General features: G+C 39.1%; 1 protein-coding gene across 1 annotated transcript in view; it reads left to right on the top strand.

Moving 5' to 3' along the window:
- Nucleotides 1-22,387, top strand: part of GABRG3 (gamma-aminobutyric acid type A receptor subunit gamma3) — a 635,102-nt gene that overhangs the window by 103,803 nt on the left and 508,912 nt on the right. The gene's annotated exons all lie outside the window — the stretch shown is intronic.

Here is a 22,387-nt window from a genome sequence, read left to right as displayed (position 1 = left end):
GCCGTCACCAGTGGAACCACAAAGCCCAGGCAGCTCCAAGGAGAGAGATACCCTCTCTGAGAAGCTTTCTCCTTTGCTTCTTGAGCAAATAGGATTAACATAAAAAGTGATTCTTGTTTTGATGTTGGTGTTTTGTAATTGTTTGACTACTCAGCACTTGGAGCCTCTTTCACAGGATCTGGGACTTTTACAGTAATTGAAGTGTCTCTAATCTCTGCAATTCATAGAAGTGGTTTATGTCAAAATTTGTTGAGAACTACTTTAGGGTTATTTCTACTCAGTAAGTTCATTTTTGAACGAGGACAGGCCATGCCACATGAGAGGGCATATAAGGACTTTATTTCCAGGCTGATTTGAGTGGTGAGTATCATATGATCCTGAGAACCCTGAAGGAAGAGTTACAGATGAGCAGAGTTCATCCCCATGGGAGGCCATATCTCTAGGCTGTAATTTTATTGTGTGTAATCGCCTTTTACATAATGTTAATAGATTTGCCCCATTCAGCTTAATTGATTCAAAGTATCCCGTAGTATGAATGCATGGTCTGTTTTTTTAACCAGTATGCTGTTGATGGTTTCCCCAGTCTTTCCTCTAAAAGATCAGTTAGAAATAATGCAGTTGCAGTTTTCAAGGTCTGTGCTCTTAAGTTTGCATAGTTATTGCCAAATTTTACTTGAAAAAAAATTCAATATGTTATCTCAAATTATGTCAATAATATAGAAGGATGCTTTTTTTTTCTTTCACAAGCACTGGATATAACCTGTTTTAACTTAGAAATTGCAAATCTAATAATTAGTAACAATTTGTTTTTAATGCTCTATGATAGGGAGAGACTGAATGAAGTATATTTATGTGCGTATTAGAGGAGTGTAGCAGCAAGTTCCAGCTAATTTTAAAATATTAAAATGGTCACTTAAAAATATAATCAAAATTCTTTGGCTTATTTTATGCCTAGTATATTATTCTAACATATGGAAAGACCTTCTTATGATGTGTAAACTTTATAGTTTACTTTCCTCTCCTAAGTCTAAAATTAAAATTGATATTATTTGAATTTATCATGCCTTTTAGATGGAAGATAATGATTCATGCACTTTATAGTAACCATCAATGTAAACATTTCATTGAAGAACTTAAAACTACCTCCAAATGGATATTCATAATGGCAGAATGCTAACTAATAGCTTGCTGTTCTTCCAACAAATTAATCCTCGATTCCTTTTTAAAAATTTTTATTTTATTGTGGTAAGAATACATAGCATGAAATCTCTCTACCTTCTTTTTTCTTTGTTTTTTTTTGTTACTTATTTATTCATTTTAAAATTATTTTTATTGAAGTATAATCAGCATATACTGTATTACTTTCAAGTGTACGACATATCGATTCAACAATTTTGCATATTATTCAGTGCTTACCATGATAAGTATGGTCACCATCTGTCACCATATAATGTTATTACAATATTATTGACTATATTTCCGATGCTGTACTTTTCATCTCCATGACTTATTTATTTCATAACTGGAAGTTTGTATCTCTTAATTCCCTTTACCAATTTTATCCATCTCCCCACTCACCTCCCCTCTGGCAACCAGTTTATTCTCTGTATTTAAGAGTCTGTTTTTTGGTTGGTTGGTTGGTTTCTTTGTTCGTTTTGTCTTAGAGATTCCACATATAAGTGAAATCATATGGTATTTGTCTTTCTCTGTCTGGCTTATTTCACTTAGTATGATGCCCTCTAGGTCCATCCATATTGTCACAAGTGGCAAGATCTCATTCTTTTCCATGGCTTTTCCATGGCTGAGTAATATCCTATAATGGACTATGTATATATATCACACACATACACACACACATACACACACACATACACACACACAGACACACACACACATATATATATTACATCTTCTTTATCTTTATCCATTCATTTATTGATGCATATGATAGATCTGGTAAGAGGATAATATACAAAATATATAAAGAACTTGTAGAACTCAACACCAAAGAACCCAAATAATCCAATTAAAAAATGGGCAGAGGCCCTGAATAGACATTTCTCCAAAGAAGACATACAAGTGTCCAACAGGCACACGAAAAGTGCTCAGCATCACTCCTCGTCAGGGAAATACAAATCAAAATCATAATATCCTTATGCCACAAGGACTGGTCCAGCCATATCGCCTGACACCTGTCAGAATGGCTAGTATCAAAAAGACAAGAAATAACATGTGTTGGTGAGGATGTGAAGAAAAGAACCCTTGTGCACTATTGGTAGGAATGTAAAATGGTGTAGCCATTGTGAAAGACAGAATGGAGGTCTTCAAAAATTAAAAATAGAAATACCATATGATCCAGTAATTCTACCTTGGGGGATTTACTGAAAGAAAAGGAAAACACTGATTGAGAAAGATATATGTACCCCTGTGTTGATTGCGGCATTGTTTACAGTAGCCAAGCTATGGAAGCAACCTAAGTGTCTATTGAGAGATCTACCCACTAAACAAAAATTTAAATATTCAATACAGCATTGGTGAGATTAAACATTACATGTAATTTTGAAAACTGACCATTTTGAAATGTTGACATTTTCTTTTCTTCCATAAAGAACATGGGAGTGGAGAATCAAATATATGAATGGTTGTGGAGCTGTACATGTCTGTCACCACTCCAAGAGACACTTTATGAAATGTTCCCTTGGGGAAGGAGGCCGAGAAGGGAGCCACCTGTAAGGAGTAGAAGGACTCCCCCTCCTATGTGTAACCTGCTCCTACTGGGGGAGGCATGTGGGCTGAGCTGCCACTGAGGCAGTGTAGGCCATGGAGTGACAGACTAAGGACTAGAAGTTTAACCCCAGCTTGTTCCTTTGAAAACAAGGGCAGTAATTACTACCCTGCCTACCTCAGCAGGATTTACTGAAAATCCAAGGAATAATATGCATGAAAGCATTTTGCAAATTGGAAAGTCGTGTACAATGGAAGGGTGTTAAAACCGTAATAAAGTTTAACTTTGAAAGGTAATTTAACAAGAACTATTGTAGTGTAAGTGCCTAACATTAAGCTTTTTTGATTGCAATGTAAAGTGCCTGATGTTAAGCTTTTGATTGCCAAGGCATCCATTTCAATGACATCCATCTCAAATAAACATCTTCCCAGCTGTGTGACACAGTTACCAGCTACACAACTACATAAGGAGCCAGGCTGGCCCACCCATGAATCTCCCCTCTTAAGAAACCCCGGTAACCTAGACAACTGACAGTCTAAGTGACCCTGCTTTTCCCTTCCCAGGCTCTAATTCCCACTCTTTAAATTCACCAGGAAACCGGGGATGTACTGTATGGTGACTAACATAATATAATAAAAAATCATTAAAAATAAATAAATAAATAAATAATTTTACCAGGAAAGAATGAACCCAGGAAACCTTGAGCAAACGACCCTCAACCCTAAAAGCAGAAGCCCAGGTCTGAGCTTCCCGCTCTCTTTCTTCCTCCCTCCCTCCTCTGTTTCCTCTCCTCTCTCTCTCCCTGAGACCTCACTGTGTGGCCCTAGATGGGCTGTGTACCCCCCAGGACTTGTGAGTCATAAACCTTGTTTTGTCAAAGTTCTCTGAGGGTTGTTGTTGAGGTGCATATTGCAGTCATAATGAGAACCAGAAGGACTGGTCCAGCCACAGCACTGGCTCCACTCAGAGAAATGTCTGTGGGGCTGCCACCAGTAGTGGGGTCCCAGATGAGTGCCCCAGGCATTCATAGCTGATAGCATGAAAACAACTATGCTACTATAGTAACAACTTTATAATATTCGTGTTTAAGTTTGTTAGACAAACATTTTTTTTCAATGGACATTTTATTTCAATTGCTAATTCCTATGTAAAGCATGCAAAAAATATTCAGGTTTGTCTGAATTTGCTGATTTATTTTTGACATGTTTAAAATATAATCTTTGTATCAGTCTCCACTCTATACTGTTGGAGCCCTTGACCTGCGCTGGGATGTCTGTGCTGCATTCTCAGAGCCCTGGTAGGTAGCAGTCTTGTCTCCATACCACATCTGTATGGTATCCACATACCCAGGACAAATGGAGGCAGGAACATTCCAGCCCTATGGGAAGCCACGACTTCTGTTCCCAGAAAGATTCCACCCGCAAATGAAAACTAGCTGGTGCTTAAAATACACCCACGAGCACCTGGCTTGACAGCAATATGTCCTCGAGTCCTCTAGTAGCACATCACACTACAGCTAAGTCCTACTCTTTGAGGGTTGTTTTGACTGTAGGCAGACAAGGTTTCGATGACCTTGGAAGCCTCTCTGCCCTGAGTCTTCGTGGCGATGCAGTCTGAGCTGGTCACACATACACTTGACCTCGCTGCAGTTCTGTGGTGCAGACCAGACACTTCTGAGTAAGTCCAGATATGGAAACCTCGCTGAGATGAGAGGTGGGTGCTGTGCAGTGAGGCTGCCGACATACACCTGAGTCAAATCTGAACCCCTGTGGTCCTGACCTGTCAGTCCAGAATTCTGAATTGGAGGCTCACATTTTCCATTTCGGCAAAAAATGCCCTTGGGATTTTGATAGGGATTGCATTGGATCTGTAGATTGTTTGGGGGTAGTATTGCCATCCTCTCTGGATTGTTAATTGCTAGTATAGAGAAATGCAACTAATAGTTGATGAGTTTTTCTTGAATTCTACGACATTGCTGATATTGTTTATTAGCTCTAAGTGTGGTGTGTGTGAGAGTGTGTGTGTGTGTATTTCTTGGTTTGTCTACATATAAGGCAATACCATCCTCAAATAGAGATAGCTTTAATTCTTTCCTTCCAATTTGGAAGCATTTCTTTTCTTTTTCTATTTAATTGAAGTATATTTGACACACAAGATTATATTAGCTGCAGGTGTACAACATTGTGACTCAATATTTATATACACCACCAAATGCTCACCATGATAAGTGTAACTACCATAAGGATATATGTCACATATATACATACGTATATATTATATACATATGATAAGTATATCTGTCATCATACAAAGTTATTTCCTTTTGTACCTACTTTATTGAGAGTTTTATCATGAAAGGAAGTTGAATTTCATCAAATGCTTTTTCTATATCTGTTGAGGTAATCCTACGATTTTTATTTTTCATTTTGTTAATGTGGTGTATAATGTTGATTGATTTGCAGATATTAGACCATTTTTGCATCCCCAGAATACATCCCAGTTGACTGGGGTAAATAACCCTTTTATTGTATTGTTGAATTTGGTTTGCTAATATTTTGTTGAGGATTTTTGCGTCTATGTTCATCAGGGATATTGCCCTTAAATTATCATTATTCTATAGTGTCTTTGTCTGGTTTTCATATCAGGATAATGCTGGCCTTGTAGTATGAATTTGGAAGCATTCCTTCCTTTTCAGTTTTTTGGAATAGTTTGAGAAGGGTAGGTATTAACTCTTCTTTAAGTGTTTGATAGAATTTACCTTGAAGCCATCTGGTCCTGGACTTTTGTTTGTTGTGTCCAACTTGGTTGCCTTTTACTTCTTTTTCTTGCTTAATTGCTCTAGATAAAACTTCTAGTACAGTGTTGATTGATTGTAGTAACAAAAGGGGGCATCCTTGATCTTAGTGGGAGAATTTTTCAATCTTTTGTCATTGAGCATGTTGTTAGTTATGGGTTCACCATATGTCTTTTTATGATTTTGAGGAAGTTCTCTTCCATTTCTAGGTTACTGTATTTTGTATCATTAAAGGCTACTGCACTTTGTCAATTGCTATGGCTGCATCAATTGAGATGATTACGTAGTTTTTCTTCATTTTATTAATGTGGTATATTAATTTGTATATCTTAGACCTCCATTGCATTTCTGTGATAAATCCTGCTGGGTCATGGTATATAATTCTTTTAATAAGCTACTACATTCAGTTTGCTAGTATTTTGTTAAGGATTTTTGCATATATATTCATAATGGATATTGTTCTGTAGTTTTCTTGTGATGTCTTTGTTTTACTTTGTAATGATGATCTTATAGAATGAGTTGGGAAATATTCCCTCCTCTTCAAGTTTTGGAAAAGTTTGAAAAAGGATTAGTGTTAATTCTCTGTTAAATATTTGGTAGAATTCACCAGTGAAGCCATCTGATCCTGCACTTTTCTTTGCTGGAGGCTTTTGATTGCTGATTCAACCTCTTTACTTGCCATAGGTCTATTCGATTTTCTGTTTTCTTTGTGAATCAGTCCCTTGAATCAGTTCTTTATGGAAATCCCTGTCGGGGCAAAACCAACAAACACAATTTCCTGGGAACAAGGTTTGCTCTGCTTTTTCTGGAACCGAGTATCCACCCGGGGAACACAGGCTACTGTCTTCAAGACTGATGATATACTGGGTGAGAGGGTTGGCCTAGAAAAGTTAAAATATCACAATGCTCTCCTACCCTGTTTCAGTGGACTTAGGTCCTGACTTACTGTTCACTTGGTTAACAGAAACCTTTGACAAGCTTTGGGGAGTTCTGATAAGGTTGATTCTCATAATTTTTGTGAATTTTTTTCTGTTTCTTTGGGACCTAGGGGTCCCTACTGTACCATATTTTGCCACTGTTACTCCTCTCAAACTGTTGATATTTCTTCAAGCTTTATTTCTTTTAATTTGGAGTTTTAAACATTTTCATTATTTTTATGGTCTTAGGCTCTCTGGTGAAAGCATGCTGTAGCATCCATTAATTTGTGGCTTCAGGTCTGGATCACATTGCATCAGTTGATAAACTAGCCATTTCATTTCCATGTGACTTGGTTCATCAGCTTTTTATTTCTTTTCTGGGAGAAATGAGGAATCTTTAGGGGAAATGGTCCCTCAGATTTGAATCTCATAAAGAATGTTATTCATGTGGGCAAGTTCTTAGTAGATGAACAAGCATGGCAGGGAATGTCTTTCTCATTTGCTCTCCCCACTATAGTATTTCTAGAGGATCCTGGAGGGTCCATGCATATCTCTTCTGCTTTCCTCTTTCACTTATTTAGACCACATCCTATCTCGATGTTCCCACATTTGACATTTGTTACTCACCTTTGGCTGCTGTGTAAGGATCCACAACACTCTCACTTCATGGTTTTTCTTGTTTTTATCAGCAACCAATATTCTGAAGGTTCAAGGCAGTGCTTCCCAGCCCACATGGGCTGATTGTTCTCAATCTCTGATGATTTAGTGCCAGAGAAAACAAAGACAGGCCTGTCTGTTGAAAAAAGAGACGTTGAGAAAGAGAAGATGTACTTATTAAATATTTGTTTCCTTTGTGTGTAAGTTGAATTAACGGATTTTTCAGAGTGGAAAAGAACCTTTGAGGTTACCTGTTCAGTGTTTCATTTTATGGATTAGGGACTAGAATTCACAAAAGCCCTTCAGACAGCGGATTCCTTCCCTCCAGGAGACTGTGCCTCTGCGCCATCACGCGGTGGCTACTGTCTTCATCTAGACAGTCCTTCCCAGTGACTTTTCACCAAGCCTTATCTGGTAGTTGGATTTTCAGATTCCTGTGTGGTGTAGTTTAAAGGGAACTGAGGACGTACATCCATTCCTACTGTTTTCCTTGCATCTTTACCCAGTCTTTGAAATCCTACCAGTATTCATTTCTCCAGACCTGTCCTGGTTGGAATGAATGAAGGTATCTCTTCAGGAGGGATGACAACCCAGAGCATCAGTGCCTGAAGTGAAGGCCCTGGCACCTGGAGCATGAAGCAGGAGAAAAAAGACTATACAAGTGAAAAGGGAACAAACTAAAGGCAAGTGTGGTTGGGTTGGTGAGTCAGAAGTAGAAGAACAGTGATAAGGTGGGAGGGGCTGAGCCAGCCTGACTCAGGTCAAATGGGGGGGGGGGGGCTCTGCCACATATTACTGTGTGACCTTGAGCAAGCCAGTTACATATTCTGCATCTCAGTTTCTCCATCTATACGACGGGAATAATAATGATAGAAAAGATTAATGAGGAGAACGTATGAAGCAGTTAGGACATACACAAAGTACTCTATGAGCATTAGCTAGCTGTTATGATTTGTTTGTTCTCATTTGTAAACGCATGCTAAGCACTGCAGCTCTCCGGTGGACTCGGGGACTCTGCTTTTCAGTATGCACAGCATCCAGTCCAATGTGCTTTCTCTTCGTCTTTACTGTTGGCTCTTCTACTGGGTGTACAAAATAATTATATGTACTGATACCCAGGATATTTCGGTGAAAAGAAAGGCTTTTAGAATTTTAATTTTTTTTTTTTTAAATTTTAGAAAGATACCAGGCTGGATAATTTTGGCAACCAATGCTTGGGTGCTCAAAATAAAAACCCAATTTTCCGTATTGTAGTCAGAGAATGACCTAAAGAGCCCTAGAGAAGCTCCAAATGATATCGACACTATTGTACTTTTTAAATGTTGAAGTTGCTTCAGTGGGTCAATGCATGCACTAATAATGTCTTCGTGTCTTCATGTAGAGGGTGGCAGAACACAGTGGCTCAAAGTTTGGTCAGATAACCTGGTTCCAAGACCCAACTCCATGGGATCATGAGCAAGTGTATAACTTTGTCAGCTCCATACCTCCTCATTTTAAAAGATGAAAACGATAATAATAATACATTCCTCCTACAGTGTTCTACAACTGAAATTGGTTTTATGCATGCAAATCACATAGCAAAGTGCTTGGCACATAGTACACATTCCTAATTAGCATTAGTGGTTGCAAATATTTACTCAATACAGGAAACAGACCTTTACTGAGCTGGGTGCTTCCATGTGCTCAACCCTGGGCTCTGAGCCAATAACTCAGGCACTTATCCTTCCCATTTCATAGTGAATACTCTGATGACTGATTATTCAGAGGCTGCAAGGGTTACCATATTTTCTTACTATTCCTTTGGAAACCAGGGCACAGAGACTGAGAACATTGCCCAAGGCATTTGCAGGGAGATATAAGATTACAAAAAAGGACTGTCAGACTGTAAAGCTTTTCACAGTACCAGACTACCTTTTTGAAAAATTGCCTGCCCTGATATTCGTAACTTGGTCCAGAAAGCAGTGTCTAGAAATCCCAACCAAGGAAAACAGAAGACTGGGTTGTGACCATAACAGATTGCCCTTCTTGGGTCCTAGGAAAAGCCTCTGGCCCTAGGGAAACGATGTCTAGATTCTAGAGATCCAGAACGTAAAGATAGATGGCAGTAACGCAATGAACAGAGAGAGCCAGGCACCTTCTTATCTCGATAGAATAGGGCCCAAGAATGTTTCTATCCCCTTGTGTCTACACTCAAAAGGTAATTTTTAAAAAATCTACCATGAAGATTTCTTTACCTATTCGCAAAAGTGATAAATGTTTACTGTTGAAATTTGAAAATATATATATAAAAAAAATACAGGGTCTCCTGGGTGGCTCAGTCGTTAAGTGTCTGCCTTTGGCTCAGGTCATGATCCCACCGTTCTGGGATCGAGCCCCTCATCAGGCTCCCTGCTCAGCGGGAAGCCTGTTTCTCCCTCTCCCACTCCCCCTGCTTGTGTTCCCTCTCTCGCTGCCTCTCTCTCTGTCAAATAAATAAAAAAAAATAAAATTAAAAATTTTAAAAAATCCAGAGAAGAAAAAATATCCCAAATATCAACATTTACATTTCAGTATATAGTTTTCCAAATGTATACATTATGACAACACACATACACATATGCTTTTTACACAGAATACATTATAAGTACCTGGGTAACTAACTTCTTCTATACCACAGTTTCTTACAGTCATGAGTCAAAGCCCTTGTCTCTATATAGGCCCTTAATACATTCTCCACCGTGAGAGGCAGGCATCTCTGTGAACAAACGATGCAGTTCTGGGTTTCTGCCACATTGATGTCTCCCACTGTCAAAACAAAAATGAAATGTCAGTTAACAAACTCCACAAGGAGTAGGACTTAGCCTGTCCTGTCACCATCATATCACAATGTCTGGCTCGGCCCTCTGTGTAGCTGGCTGTCAGTGACTGTGTTGAGTGAAGGCGTTAATATGTTTCTTGTAGCTAATGTGCACGGATTTTATTGAACTTAAGGCTTTAAGAATTGGGGTTTTATATATCTCTGTGTGTGTATATCTGTACACACATATATAACATGTAACATGGCAGACCTCATATAATATATAATATTATGTGTATACATATAGGTTTGCTTATGTATGTATGTATTTATAATCTTCCATATGGCAAAAGAGAGTTCTGGGAATCAAGATCCACTTGAAAATCATATCTGGAAGCTCAGCCTCAGTGGTCATTCAGCTTCTTTGCCATCTGCACACTTTCCTCCAACAGATGTGGTAAATGTAACTTTTCTCATTTACAATGATTTCCTCTGGCTAGGCGCCTCTTACATTGGATATTTGGTGATGTGCTGGAGTATGGTGGTGTCTGACAGTGAAATCCTTCTGGAATCACATGTGGTCATCTCTCATTACAATTTGCAAAACCTTCCCAGACTTGTCATAACCAAGTTTATACTAATAATCACTTGCTAGCAGAGAATGATGCTAAAGCATGGGGAGGGCAGGCTCGTGTTATCTTTTCCCCTCTCTCTCACTGAATTTAGGTTTCTTTCTCTTGATGACGTGTTCTGTGGAGCAAGTGTTTGGGAATTAAGCTTCCTCAGAGAAAAGCCTCCAGGACTTCACCTGAGGAAAGATCCTGCTGGACCCCTTCATCTGCTCACACCTCTGCTTTTTGGCATGAAGGCTGCACTCCCTTAATCATAGCCAGAAAGGACATGCTTTCCCCTGGCTCTTCCTGCTCTTCTGCTTTCCTCTTCACGCCACCCCAGTCTTCAGACATGAATGCCCACGTCTTTCCTGCATTCTGAGACTGAGTTCCCCTGGCTGCAGAATTCCCCAGGGGCCCACCTTCCCTTCCCGTATGCCCATGACAGCTCTTCAGTTTCCAGCAGTTCAGCTTGACCTGGATTATTGCATTTGATAAACAGCCACCATATGGTCAGCCTGGCAGGCTGTGGATTCTTGCATTTAGAAATGCTCCAATTCATCACGTACAGTTCCCAGCAAAATGTAGTCAATCAGCGTGTACTAAATCATGACAAATTGTTCTTTCACAGATTCACAGTGGATGCCATCACACAAAGCAGGGTTCTGTTTCCATGTGTTTTTTTAATCTCATGTTTGTCATTCAATTTAACAAATATTTACTGAGCACAACCCAGTAGAGGCCCTGGGCTTGGTGTTGCCATGGATCCTGAGGCTGGTGAGAGAAAGTCTCTGCCCTTCTGGAGTATCTGGTCTGGGGAGTGGCTAAAAGGTGCACACAAACATCTGGAAAAGCAGATGCAGCATTGTGCCTCTGTTGTATTTTGGACACCAGGAAAAATTGGATCTTTCAGCAGAGATGATGGATTGATTACTTACCTTTGTTCATACTCATTGTTCTTTTATCTTTGGGCTTTTAAGATAGAGCTGCAGTGCTACAGGCTTCACTGTGTTCACACAAGAATCTTTAGTCAAGAATAGACAACTCTAGACAAAGCATAAAATTAGAACCAGCTTTTGCCTTTGAATTTTCAGGAACTCTGTGTGCACACCTTTTATTTGTATGTTTTCTGAGAAGGACAAATAACTGTGAGATACTAATTTCCCTTTCTAAATTTATTTTTCAAATCTAGGAGCACTTTCCAAATAAGCTATAAATTTGAACTGGGTCAGCTAAAGGGCAAGGATTAGGTCCTGTCCACCTCCTTTTTTGGGTTTGTTTTTATTTTTCTATCACTGCACCATGTCTATCTCTGTATTAAAACATTTGTGAATCACATGCTGATGTGTTACTTACATTAGTTCCTTCTACTAACTTCTGAGTCTGGAGGGCAGGTACTTGCAAATTCTGGCCCGCTCTCTGGCACATAAAAATGTGAATGTTGGAAGAAGCTGCATAGGGAGGCCTGGGGTAAATGAGGCAAAGCGATTTGTGGCAAGGGGTGTGGGCTAGTGGGAGCCTTGGGTATATGGAGCTTAGGATGAGGGACCTATTTACCTGAGGTATAGCCCCAGGGGTAGGAAGGGCTAGGAAGAAAAGGCGTCTTTTTCATAGACACAGCTCAGCTCATTCATAATTTCTCCTGAGGCACAGAAAATTTTATGTAGTTATTGTTACCTTTCTTTCCTTCCCCTCTCTCTCCTCCCTCCCTTCCTCCCCACCTAAACCTTTCCTTCCTTCAGTGCTCTGGCTTTAATTACAATATTCTTTAAATTGTCTGATCACTCTAGGGCAGTGATAAAAAACCACGGCAATTTTGCTGCCCCCTCCATCCACCCTGCCCCACACACCAGAGGACAATTTGGCACCTTTCAAAGCCATCTTTGTTGGTGTGATGTATACAGGAGGTGTTACGGATGCTGAGTCAATGGAAACTGGAGATGCTGTGAAGTATCCTACCATGCACATGAAAGTTCTTCCCCCTCCCCCCAAAATAGAATTATCTGGCCCAAATGTCAATAGTGTCAAGATTTTGAGAAACTTTGCCCTAGAAAATAAAGATAGCCAGGATAAAGGACATCGCGATTGTATTACAAGCCTGTTATCATTATTAGCTAAAAATTCTTTCCTTCCTAAGTGTGTTGTTATTTTGTACCAGAGATGTTACAAGAAGAGATAGTGAGTAGAATTAAAACAACAACAACAAAACAAAACCTAAACTATATGATCTCATTTATGTGAAGAATCTAAAACAAAACCAAACCAACCGATAGATTCAGAGAACAGATTGGTAGTTGTCAGAAATAGGGGTGAGTGAAATGGGTGAAGGGTTTCCAAAACAAACTTCTGATTATAAGATAAGTCTTGGGATGTAATAATGTACAGCATAGTGATGATAGTTAAACAACACTGCTATGCATATTTGAAATTTGCTAAGAGAATAGATCTTAAAATCTTTTATCACAAGAAAAAGAAGTTTGTAACTATGTGAGCTGATGGATGTTGGCTAAACTTGTTGTGGTAATTGTTTATAATACATTCATATATCAGATCATTACATTTTACACCTCTTACCAATACAATGTTACATGTCAGTTGTATCTCAAAAAACTTTTTTTAATTGAAAAGAAAAGAGAGCAACAGAGGGTGCATCTAGCTGCACCTTGGCCCAGGCATGTTTCTCCTTAGGATGACAGGAGATTGTGAGGGTCCTGTATGACGTCCTTTTCCCTATGAATCCTAGCCCCTACCAGCAATGCTCGCTGGCATTCACCTGCACCCTTTGCATGATACCCACTAATACAGTAGCCCTTCCAGACCTTTCCTCTGATTATTTTTTCACCATATACATCATGAATATCTTTCCATGTAAGTACACATAGATAAACATTGTTGTTGTTTTTTTTTTAATGACGGCATGGTATTTTACTGCATAGGTACAACAGCATGTAATTAGCCAATCTCTCCGTTGTTTCCAAATTGAATTCTTTCAGTTATTCACAATTAAATATAATACAGCAGTGAACAACTGTGCAAACATCTTTGTACGCTTCTCTGATTATTTCTTTAGGATAAATTCTAATAAGTGGAATTGCCGTAACAAATCATCTGAAAAAGAAATAGAGAAAACAATCCCATTTATAGTTGCAAAAGCAAACAGTAACAATGAAGTCCTGGGTAATGCACAGAAAGAGTTAGGCCTGAATATTTGAAGTATTTTGAATTTTTGTAAATATGCTCTGAGAACACAAGAGGGGAAGATTCAGTTTAAAAAAAAAATACCGAATGTTACTATCACAGGGCATAACTCAGAAAATATGCTCCCATTTTTTTTTTTTTTTTTTTTTTTTTTAGTAACCTGACTTGGATACCGGGAATAGGAAGTCCTCCGTTAGTTTTTACATAAGAAATTTACATAATGATCATTATTTCTTAAGTAATTTGAGCCTTTCCGAAGCCTAGTTTCAAGAGTGAGGCCTGAAAGCCTCCTAAGTCTGATAGGACAAGCAGAGTCTCTGCTCATTAAAGTAAATCAGAAGTTCTTATAAAACTCAGATATGGCAAATTTCCATATGGAAAATGAGAAAAAGAAATGGCCAAAAAGAAGTGTTCAATGTACCAGACAAAAAGTTTAAACATATTAGAGAGTTTTCCAGTTCCAATCAAGATGGAGCAGCCCCATTGCTCTCAGGACCTTCATTTTAGGACAGAAAATCCCTGGATATAACACGATAAACAAGCGTAGAAAGACTGAAACATGGAAATAAGGGGGCAAATCACCTTGAGACTTTAGGACTTAAGGAACAACACAATGGTGAGTTAGCCCCAGTGCCATAATACATTATCTGGAATGCTACATATACAATCAAAACTCACTTGTTATCCAATGAGACAGGAAAATCACAACCTGAATGCGAAGAGAAAATGAACAGATGCCACTACCAAGATAAATAAGATGTTTTTAACAAAGGATGTAGTATGCAGAGAAAATACTGAAACGATTACATTTATTTATTTACTCAAGAAATTTATTTATTTATGGAATAAAATGTATGAATGAATGAATATGAAAGGAAATGTCTTTCACTTGAAAATCATTAGAGCTAATATTCGTGGGCTGGGCATTTTGCTAGGCACTGGAGCATATAGGGATGAACCAGAAGCTCACCGGGAAAGGCACTTTGTTGCAAAGAACCCGTTCAAGTTGCACGAATGCTGGGAGGAAGTACAGGGACTCTAGCTTAAAGTGGGAATTTTTCGGATCTAAGACTGGGCCTCCTTAATCAGCTGTGCTTTCGTGTTTACTCCATGTATGGCTCTGCATCCTTCTGTGAAACACACTCATTCTCTCCACCAGGTGTAGCTCCTCCTCACCCTCTGTGCTGTTCTAATTCCTCCATAAATTCAGCTTGCACATGGCGTGGGCTTGTCCCAGTCCTGACTCAACCCTGATGCTACAGCACTCGTGCTTGGAGCCTGAACCTCCGTGACTACCGGGAGCCACTCTGCTATGGGGGAGCTCCCACCATACTTTTAGGATCCCATAAAAACGTTTTTAATTTCTTTTAAAGACCTTGGACATTTATGACTCATGATCAGGTTTAATTTGTCTTACCCGATCAATAGAAAGTAATAGAGAAAGCATCTAACACCGTCATTACCACCTGTTTACTTTATAAATACCTCTCAAGTTTAGGGGGTCCATATGTATCAGGTACCATTCCACTAGTACTGGTGTCATCTCCCTTTACAGATGGGGAAACTGAGGCTCAGTGAGGCTTCAAAATTTGAGCCTAGCCTACCTGGCTCTAGCTCTCCCATGCTTTTTGTTCCAGATTTGGAAGACTCAACAAAATAAAGATGTCAGTTTTCTCCTACTTGACCTATAGGTTAAATGTCATTCCTATCAAAATATTGTCAATGATTTTGGCGGATATAGGCAAGCTTATTTACAAATTTATATAGAATGTGGGCACCTGAGTGGCTTAGTAGGTAAGCAACTGCCTTCAGCTCAGGTCGTGATCACGATCCTGGGATTGAGCCCCAAGTCGGTCTCTCTGCTCAGCGGGAACTCTGCTTCTCCCTCTCTCTGCTCATGCTCCATCTCTCTGTCTCTCTCTCTCAAAAAAAAAAAAAAAAATTATATAGAATGGCATAAGACTTAGAATAGCTGGAGCAATTTTGAAAAAAAAAAAAAGGAGAATAAAATGGGAAGAATAAGTCTATCTTATTTCAAGACTTTTTAGGTAGCAGGGGCGCCTGGGTGGCACAGCGGTTAAGCGTCTGCCTTCGGCTCAGGGCATGATCCCGGCGATCCGGGATCGAGCCCCACATCAGGCTCCTCCGCTATGAGCCTGCTTCTTCCTCTCCCACTCCCCCTGCTTGTGTTCCCTCTCTCGCTGGCTGTCTCTATCTCTGTCAAATAAATAAATAAATAAAATCTTAAAAAAAAAAAAAGACTTTTTATGTAGCTATAGTAATAAAGGCAGTAAGTTTGGGTGGAATAGATAGATAACACAACAAAACAGAATGAGGAATCCATAAATAGACCCACACAATTATGCTCAACTGATTTTTGACAAAGTTGGGCATCTATAGGCAAATAGACTGAAAAACCTTGGCAAAACCTCAACATTAACTTCAAACTTTATATTTAAAATATTCACTCAAAATAAAATGCCAAATTATAAGCTTTTATTTTAAAAATGGATAATTCTTAGGATCTAAGTTTAGCCAAACTAATTCTTAGTCTTGACCCAGATTCATAAAAAAGGAAAAATTGATAAGCTGGGCCTCATTAAAATTAAGGCCCTACTGAAGATCTTTTAAGAAGATGAAAGGAGAGAAATATTTGTAAACCACACATCCAACAGAAGATTAGTACTAGAATGTACAAAGGAATCTCAAAGCTTAACAGTAAAGAAACAATCCAACTGGAATATGGGCAAAAGACATGAAGAGACATTTCACTGAAGGAGATATGCAGATGACAAACAAAAGATGTTTAGCATCACTAGCCACTAGGGAAATACAAATAAAACCACAAGAAGAGGGGTCACTGGGTGACTCAGGTCATGATCCCAGGGTCCTGGAATCGAGCCCTGGGTCAGGCTCCCTGCTCAGCGGGGAGCCTACTTCTCCCTCTTCCCTCTGCCTCTACCCCCCCCCCCGCCCACCCTGTGGTGCTTTCTTCTGCTCACTCTCTCAAATAAATGAATAAAATCTTTAAAAAAACACAGAAAGATATCACTACAGACCAATCAGAATGACTAAAACAAAAAAAAATACTGATAGTGCCACAAGGATGTAGAGAGTCTAAAACATTCACGTTACTGGTGAGAATGTAAAATGGACAGCCACCCTGGAAAACAGTTTGGAAGTTTCTTATGAAACTCAGTGTGAACTTATAATTCAACCCATTGCATGCTCTTGGGTATTTGTCCCTGAGAAATGAAAACTACACAAAAACCTATACATATCTTTTCATAGCAGGTTTCTGAGTAATAGCCCGAATCTGGAAGTAGTCAAATGTTCTTCAGTGGGTGAGAATGGCCAAACAATCTGGTCCATTCCTACCACTGAATGATACTCAGCTCTGAAAAGAAATGAACTGTTGATACATAGAAGAGTTTGGATGGTTCTCAAGGAAATGCTAAGTGAAAAAAAGCCTGCTGAGAAGGTTACATGCTATACAATTCTATTCAGATAACATTCTTGTAATGACAAAATTATAGCAACAGAGACTGGATGAGTGGTTGCTGTGCCTTGGGGGCTGGGAGGAGCAAAAAGGAAGGTGACTATGGCTATAAAAGAGGTGTGCGAGGGATCCTTTTGATGGAACAGCTTTGTGTCTTTACTGTGATGGAGGTGACATGAATCTACACATATGATACATTTGCATAGAACTAAACACACACACAAAACTGCAGGCAAAACTGGTGAAATCTGAATAAAGTCAGTGAATCTGGGTTGCGAATTTTTACTATAGTTTTGCAAGATGTTAACCTTGAGGGAGACCAGGTGAAGTATATATGAGATCTGTCTGCATTACTTTTTAAAACTGCATGTGAAGCTACAATGATCTAAAAAAATATATATAAGAGCATGCTTTTCACTTGTATGTATATGAATGTGTTAAGAATCATTTGGACATAATTTTATCCAGTGAACGCTGTAGGGTACCGATGACTTCTGGTCTTAGAGAGGCTCTTCACAGCAGGCACAGGCTGTGTGCATAATGTGAGTACCCTCACTGTCTTGCTACAGGGAGGCCAGTCGGGTGTGAACAAAACCCTCCTGCTGTTAGAGGTCTTCTAACATGGGCTTGTACCACCTGAGCTCTGCTTAGCAGGGTCCTCATGTCCAGATAAATACATTGGCTGCTGTTGATATTAGAAGTTCATGGATCCAGTTAACTAATTTTAATCTTAAAATATAAAAACCTAAAAACTGCCATTTTCCACACAGTTTTGGAAATGACAGTCTTTGGTTTGTGGTATGACCTGCCTCTTTATTCCTAGTAGTCTAATTATTTGAGGATTTGGGGATAACTAATCAGAATTTCCACTGAGGAGTTAGGCACTCAAACTTGGCTCTAAAAAATGATTTGCAGGCATATTCTGTCTCCTCAAAGGTGTTCAGATAAATGCCCAGACTCCCTAATAACAAATGATGTTGAAGATGATGATGATGATAGACTTTCTAGGAGGTGGGATTTCCAATGGTGGGAGGCATTGTTATTCAAATATTGTTTATTGTTATTTGAATTTTTGGCTTCCTTATTTGAATCAAATTGGCATCGTTATTTAAATCAAATATCATTGTTATTTGAATCTTTGGCTGAAGACTGTTCTATGGTCATATAACAATGAACACATTGCTTCCTGTACTATATGCTTCAGGAATATGATGCTATGGATTGAATTTCAGAATTGCCACCACATTGACACATGAGCTCACTTCTCTTAATTAAAGTGTTGACAGGGCATACCTTTTAATACTCATTAAATTTAGTATATGTGATTGTTAATATCTGATTTATCAACATAAATATGTAATTTGGGTGCATGTTTGTACTTTTTTGCAGTCCTCCCAAGAGTACTACCTATAGTGAAAGTTAACCAAGTCTCAGATATTAAGAATCCCAGGGAAAGAGTGCCTGGGTGGTTCAGTCAGATAAAGCATCTGCCTTTGGCTCAGGTCATGATCCCAGGGTGCTGGGACCAAGCCCTGGGTCCAGCTCCCTGCTCAGCCGAGAGCCTGCTTCTCCCTCTCCCTCTGCTGCTCCCCATGCTTGTGTTCTCTCTCTCTCTGTGTCAAATAAATAAATAAAATCTTTAAAACAAATCCCAGGGGAAAAAATGCCAGGAATAGAAAATAAAACTTACATTGATAGAAATGATACAAAATGATTTCTAACTAATATTTTCTTTAATTGCTGTTGGATTATTATCCTTTAAGAAGTTTAAAAACTTGATTATGCCAAGCATTCAGATTGGCGAATTATGAAATAAGTATTAGTCATTGCATAAGAAAAACATTCTTCTCACATTGCTACCGCCATACTCATACCACTGCTGATACCAGGTGGGTGGGTTTTCCACACATCAAGCAGATCTGTGACACTAGCTGAGTGTCCTGTAATTTAAATCAATCCTGACACCATCTACCTGGCCATAGCATGAGATCCCACAGGTTACACTCAGCCCCACAAGACCACTCCACTTTAGATGCCAATTGCAAGTCCTAGATTATCACCTGTACTTCTGACCACTGGCTATAAATCAGGGTTCCCATGACACCTTCCTTGGGTTGCATTATTTGCTAGGATGGCAAACTCAGGGAAACAATTATGTTTACTGATTCATTTTGTAATAAAGGATATGATAAAGGATACAGATGAACAGCCAGATGAAGGGATACATAGAGTGAGGTCTGGGAGGGTCCTGGGCACAGGAGTTTCTGTCTCTATAAATATGGGGTTGTAGACACAAAATGGACAAACTTTTTAGAATAAAAAAAAAAAAAAAAAGGAAGACAGTTTTATTCAAGCTCAAGTGAGGACAGCTGCCCGGGATACACGATCTTCACAAAGAAGAGTGCTCCAGGAAAGGAATGTTTAATACAGGGTTATGTGTTTTACAAGTATTACAGATCATCGTGATGAAGGACATTTCAGAAAATTAGAAATTTTATCTTATGCTTTTAGTATGTGCAAGGTTGCAGGCTTTGGAGGTAGGAACTTGGGGAGATTTTTACTCTTTAGTTTGAAATGTTTCTTTTAGTGTATTTGGTAATGAAGCAGATGTACAATGTATGCTTGGGGCAGAAATAGAGCCCATGCTTTGAAGTTTGGTGAAGTCATTTTGGCCTTGATAAAAATATAGCTTCCCTGGGATCCCAGAAACAGGGCCCACAAACATTAAAAGTTGAAAATTTCCTGTATCAGGGTGCATCACCCTTCTGGCACAGAGTTGTATTCATCAACCTGGAAGCTCTCCAAATCCTGGACTAGTGGGATTGTTATGGAGGTTTCATCATATAGGCATGGTGGATTATTAAGTCAATTTCTGTTTTCCCTTCTTGGAGGAGGGGGGAGTTGAGCTAAGAATCCCAAGCTTCTAATCATGGTGTGGTCTCTCTGGTGACCAGCCCTCATCCTGAAGTTATCAAGTGCCCACCAAGCATTGCCTCACTCCTATCACCCAGAAAATTCCAAGGGATTTAGGAGCTGTGTGTCAGGAAGTTGGGTCAAAGACCAAATATTAAAACAAAAGATCCTCCTAATTCTCTTATCACTTGGGAAATTATAAGAGTTTTAGGAGTTATGTGCCAGGAACTCAGGGCAGAGACCAATATACTATTATTTTGTAATCATATAACATTTCTTCTCAGTGAATGTGGAAGATTTAACAGGTGTTCATGTGTGCTGTGTGATCTTCATCATATGGTAATACACTCAGTGACGCTGAACAACCATTCTCAGCAGGTTCCAGGCCTACTGAAGGCCTTGCCCCTACTCTGACGTATCCATCTCTATCCACATTTGCCCTGCACTGAAAAGCCACTCCCTGGAACTGAATCCCCTATCCTTCAGCGTTAGCAATATCTTATTAGCTCTGTTTAATGCTTAAAGGTAAGCTTTCTGCTGTCAAAGTCTCAAGTCAAAGACTTCCACTCAAGCATAGTTAAAGTAAGAGCCATAGACCCTGGGGCTGCCTACAGCAGGGCCCACTCAGATGACACAGGTCTGCCCCTGCAGCAGGAGGGAATCAAAAAAACAGGACCAATTTATAAATACCAGTGTGTAGGCAGGCAGCCTGGAGAAGAGAAAACCAAAAGGAATTCCTTCCTATTTTCCTTTAAATCTTTCTTTATTTGGTTTTATAAATTCTAAAAATTTTACACACCCATTGTAACAAGTATGCAATACAGTGATGCATTAAAAAACAGTTAACTCCCCTTTCTGGTCTCTGTTCTTTTCGCGCCCACCTAAGGTGACCGATATCAATAGTTTGGGGTATGTTCACCCACAGTTTTCTCCTGGCTCTTATACATGTATTTCAAATATAAATTATATGCCTTTTAAATGACTGCCTTTTAAATGGTCTTTTGACATAACTGTTTCTCATGGTGAGGGCTTTCTTTAATGGTTAGTGGGAAAATAAATAAGTGGTTGTTTTAATGAGCAAAAGGCTAGCTCAGCCAGAATCCTATAGAGTGTTCCTCTTAATATATGGAAATTACCAAGTATGAGTCAGTCTATATCACACACATGCATATAGTTGTCACAGAATGGAACGTCCCTTGCCTTAAGGTGTTTGGGGAAGGAGAAAACCTACTCCTAATGAAATGTGAAGTCACATGAAAAATAACTCTTGTTAGCTTCTGTTTATAGAATGTTTGAGCTATTTGTTCTGCCCTAAAATGAAGATTTTAGTAATTTTCTTTCTATATGATATCTTGTTTTTTGTTTTGTTTTATATTTTGTTTTCTAACACTTTGCCCATGCACTTGATCGAATCAAATGACAAACAAAATAGCCAAGCACTGTTGCCTTCCAGAGGCTTTTGTACAGTGATGAGCATGGTGCAATAATGGCCAAGATGTCCTGGCTTTTGAATATGAATTTGGATGCTAACTTAGTCTCAGAGAGAGGTAAATTTTAAGAGTTTTTAAAATTCGTCTGTTTGTTGTAGTTTTGTTTATGGGTTGTATTAAACCTTTTCTCTCGTTCACACATTGAGGAAAACATGGAGGGCTGTCTGTATGACTGGTGCTGTATTATGCATTTGTTATACAGACACCAGTTAAGCACGGCTTATGTTTCCTGGGAGATATGAAGCTGGCCTCAGCAGGCATTATCACCCATACCTTTCTCTTCTGCCTCATAACGTTTTAACTGGGCTGGTCTACCCAGGTAAGAATAAGAGCCCCAGGCAATCTTCATTTCCCTGGTTGAATGGGAGATGGAAAATGCAATACACTGCAATACCAGTAACTGTAATCACACAGCTAAGAGAAAGTCATTGTAACAAATTAAGGCATTTCCATCCAAGGGTATCTATGTGTAACTATAAATTTTGAAATTTTAAAAGTAAAATTAGGAGGACAAGAGGAAACAAAAAGAAAATTTAATATTTAATGACAGATTTATGCCCTAATATATTAATAATTACCTTAAATGTAAATGGTTAAAATATGCAAATGAAAAGACAGAGCTAGGCAGACTGGACTGAAAATTTTTTTTTTTTTTTTTAAAGATTTTATTTATTTATTCGACAGAGATAGAGACAGCCAGCGAGAGAGGGAACACAAGCAGGGGGAGTGGGAGAGGAAGAAGCAGGCTCATAGCGGAGGAGCCTGATGTGGGGCTCGATCCCATAACGCCGGGATCACGCCCTGAGC

This window comes from Ursus arctos, unplaced genomic scaffold (assembly GCF_023065955.2).
Source record: "Ursus arctos isolate Adak ecotype North America unplaced genomic scaffold, UrsArc2.0 scaffold_28, whole genome shotgun sequence".
Taxonomy (NCBI): domain Eukaryota; kingdom Metazoa; phylum Chordata; class Mammalia; order Carnivora; family Ursidae; genus Ursus; species Ursus arctos.
Note: the sequence above shows the minus strand (reverse complement) of the source record. Positions and strands in the feature narration are given on the sequence as shown.